The sequence below is a fragment of the Sycon ciliatum genome, chromosome 2, assembly GCF_964019385.1.
Source record: "Sycon ciliatum chromosome 2, ocSycCili1.1, whole genome shotgun sequence".
NCBI classification, from domain to species: domain Eukaryota; kingdom Metazoa; phylum Porifera; class Calcarea; order Leucosolenida; family Sycettidae; genus Sycon; species Sycon ciliatum.
In genome coordinates this window covers 1038068-1041987 of record NC_088644.1, presented here as the reverse complement: position 1 = coordinate 1041987, position 3920 = coordinate 1038068, and the positions used below count along the sequence as shown (strand labels likewise).

The 3920-nt window shown below is 48.2% G+C and overlaps 1 protein-coding gene across 2 annotated transcripts in view; it reads right to left on the bottom strand.

Moving 5' to 3' along the window:
- LOC135808180 (eukaryotic translation initiation factor 2-alpha kinase 3-like) overlaps positions 1-3920 on the bottom strand; it is a 156197-nt gene that overhangs the window by 41566 nt on the left and 110711 nt on the right. The window lies entirely within an intron of this gene.

Sequence of the window (3920 nt, the reverse complement as noted above, 5' to 3'; positions counted from 1 at the left end):
GGTGCTGACCAAATAGCGATGTAATCATACTCATAGACATAGGCTAGCTAATCTTTGAAGGAATCGTGCGTCACATGGCAGGAGCCGGAGATGCTCTCTGTCTCGGAGACCACGAACGACGCGCGCCGACGATCTACTCATGAGTCATACATTAGTCATTACTATACTGGTGATACGCTACACGTCTGGCGTCTGCACCATGTCGTCCCCCCGGCCCCCGGGCACCCGCGCCGCTCTGTCAGACCGAGATCATAAAAGGACTTAGGTGTTGCTGACATAATCATTGCCACATAATCATTGGTGACAAGAATCACAGCCATACATGAAGACTACTACTCGCATCGGGGACCTACCCCATTCCCACATAACAACACTACCTGTAACCAATCAGCAATCACGATTCAATGCTACGCTCTTCTCATCAAATATGGACAAAGAGCTGATGACATCATGTCTTAGGGTGCAGTCCCATACACTGATACAGACCAGGGTGGTGTTGGTGTTGTCATTCTGATTGTCCTAAAATTCTTGTTGCCAAACACGTGTCACCATAATGACATGGTATGGTGGCTCTGTCTGAGCAACTAGCTCGACACATGCAGTAGCTGCTTGGGTGTGGTCTGGTATGCAGCAGACGGTACATTTGGGTGGTCGCGGATGAACCCATACACTGATACAGACCAGGGTGGTGTTGGTGTTGTCATTCTGATTGTCCTAAAATTCTTGTTGCCAAACACGTGTCACCATAATGACATGGCGGCTCTGTCTGAGCAACTAGCTCGACACATGCAGTAGCGGCTTGGGTGTGGTCTGGTATGCAGCAGACGGTACATTTGGGTGGTCGCGGATGAACAGGGTCCGTCTATGTGTAGGCGTTAATGATGTGTTGGAGGGCTGTTGCTGTTGTTGTTGTTGCTAGCATGCTGCTGCTGCTACTGCTGCTGCTAGCTGCTGTCTTTCAAGTCTTCTGGCATGTGCATGTGCGTGCCCCCGGGCATGTTTGACCAGTTTCTGTCAGTTCCTAGGATCCTGAGCATGCAATAGATGACTTGCACAAAGATCCCAGCGGCCGTGAGTGAGACGGGGCAAGTCTCAGCTACCTCGATACCCCATCACCCATGGCTGCTTCTGGACTTGTTCTAGGTTTGAGTCCCGCGCACGAACAGAATGAGCACGAAAATGTGAAAAAATTGTAAATGCATTTGTTTGGCTCCTGGGTGGCTCGCACACCGTGGCACTATGCCGGAAATTTGAGTTTTTCCGGTCTGGAAAGCCTGTCAGTGAGGCGCAAGAACTTGTAAATCATGGCCTGAGGGCCAGCATAGTGGCAGGAGTGTGTGGTCAAAATTTCACTCAAATCCATTGAGAAACACCAAAGTTACGGTCAATTGAATGCCATATGAAATTTATGGGTAGGCTGCCCCCTTAAGGTGGCAGACTACCCAAAAATTCGCTGAAAAATCGAATTTGTAAATTCATATTGAGTGCTACGTCAGTTGAAAGAGCATGAATAGCTGCAAATTCTCTGAAAATTGTGTCCCGATCTGACCGGCCGTTCAAGAGTTATGGCCGAAAATGTGCCCTTGCAAGGAAAGATTTTTTTGTTGCACGCTGTCATTTGTTGGCAGCACTGTATTTGAATGTGAGCAGACCGTGCGCAACTTGTCGTATCATGGAAACACGTGAAAGTGTGCAGAATTTTGCTCCAAGTCCAAAAAATCAGGTTTTTGAGCCACGTATTGGGCTGCACGGCGGCGGGCGAAGCCCGCCGCCGTGCAGCAGGACTTTTGCCAGCACCCTCGTGACGTTGCAGATATGTGGCTTGATTATTAATTTTGTAGTTGACATTGATTTAGTGACTTTGGCAAGTTTGAGTCGTGTCAAGAAGTCAGGTAGGATTCAGTACTAGGCAGTAGTGAAACGTGAGTGGTAGTCTTTGCCGGTTTCTGAGGGTATCCTGGATTTGGTGTGCAGCGCTGTGGAAATGGCTTGCTGTGGAGGTCCCAGCACTGGATGTTGTATCAAAGGTACGACCTCGTAGCACACCCTAAACCTAAAAAAAATTGTAAATGCATTTGTTTGGCTCCTGGGTGGCTCGCACACCGTGGCACTATGCCGGAAATTTGAGTTTTTCCGGTCTGGAAAGCCTGTCAGTGAGGCGCAAGAACTTGTAAATCATGGCCTGAGGGCCAGCATAGTGGCAGGAGTGTGTGGTCAAAATTTCACTCAAATCCATTGAGAAGCACCAAAGTTACGGTCAATTGAATGCCATATGAAATTTATGGGTAGGCTGCCCCCAAGGTGGGACACCACCTTCCAGGGGTCAAAAAATCAACTTTCGATTTGTCACCTTTTTGCTATTGGAAATCAAAGCATATGCCCTGAGCTGAGGTGTCAGTATTCCAAATTTGAAGCGATTCGGACCAACCGTTGCAGTCATATGACCGTTTGAAATTTGAAAATATTTGAAAAATTTGTACACATCGATGTTCGTACATGTACACTAAAAAGTTGAAAAAAATTGTACACATCGCGATGCTCGTGCACTAAACGAGCTGTCAAGATTGTGGCCGTGGAGTTTGGGGGTTTTGAAGCGCTTTTACTTCCAAATTTTGTTGCCATGGCAGCAGTGACCCGTGCCACGTGCAAAAAAAGTGCAAAAAATTCTTTCCCAAAGGACTTCTTAATCTTTGCTGTTGCAGTTTCGAGCGCGATGCACAATGGGGAACAAGAAGAGCAGGTCGTGCAAGCGTCCTGCAAAGAGAGGATTCTCACTGCACGCAGCACCTGTCCAGGAAGCTGCTGAGGGAGTTTATGAAGCTGAAGCAGTGCCAGAGTCCGCCTCGAAGCGCAAGTTGTACGATGGCGTTCCAAAAATAAGAATGCAGTGATCATAATAAAAAATTAATGGATTCAACTGAGCGATGGTGAGTCGGATTCGGAGGAGAGCTTTGATGGATGTACGCTGGCCTCGAACTCAGACAGTTGCTCCCTCAAGTGATTCCTCGTTCTCTGAATACTGTCATGGCCCAATCGCTGAAAGTTGTGATTCAGACGCCACTGGACTTGAATTGTTTACGAAATTTGATTTTCTCTGCTTGCTCGTGTAAAATACTGTGGAGGTGAGCTGACCATTGCTGAAACTGCACGTTCTGGCCTTGCATCCACTGTCAGAATCACATGCTGCAATAAAGAGCCAGTGTTCAGCAGGCACCAGCCTGCCAGTGGTGGAGAAGTCAGGACAGTTTTATGAGTGCAATCGCCGCAGTGTTCTGGCATTGCGCACGCTGGGAATTGGCCATGTTGGCTGGCAATTTTTTTGCGGCCTCATGAATTTGCCCCACCTGTTCAGCTATCTGCATTCCAGCGGCACCAGCGAGCATTGTGCAAGGCGGCAAGGTCAGTTGCGCAAATCAGCATGAACGAAGCAGCAGATGAACAAGACAATGGACAGGCCTAAGCATATAACTGCTGTCACCTATGATGGTACGTGAATGAAGCGCGGGTTTTCCTCCCTACACGGTGCGTTTACGGCAATTGACTGGCAAGTCGGGAAGGTCCTTGATGTGCATCTAGCTTCCAAGTACTGCCATGGCTTCAGCTTGTGGAAAGCTCGCCAGGCGCATAGTGAAGTCACAGCTGACGAGTATGAGAAGTGGAAGTCGGGCCATATCCCTCTCTGCAACCGCACCTGGCGTTTTTGCAGAACGCCAGCTCATGTTGGATAGTATTACTATTAGAGTGGCCAAGGCTGAGAAGAAGATGAAGCAGGAGGAAAAACAGCGAAGGAAACAAAGGAGGAGGTGCAGGAAGGGAATTGAGGAGCAGATTGTGGAAGCTGAGGGTGTCACATACGAGGCTGGTGGGTTTTAGTTGGAACAATAGTCTTAGAATCTATGAAAAGGACACCTAAATGTTTG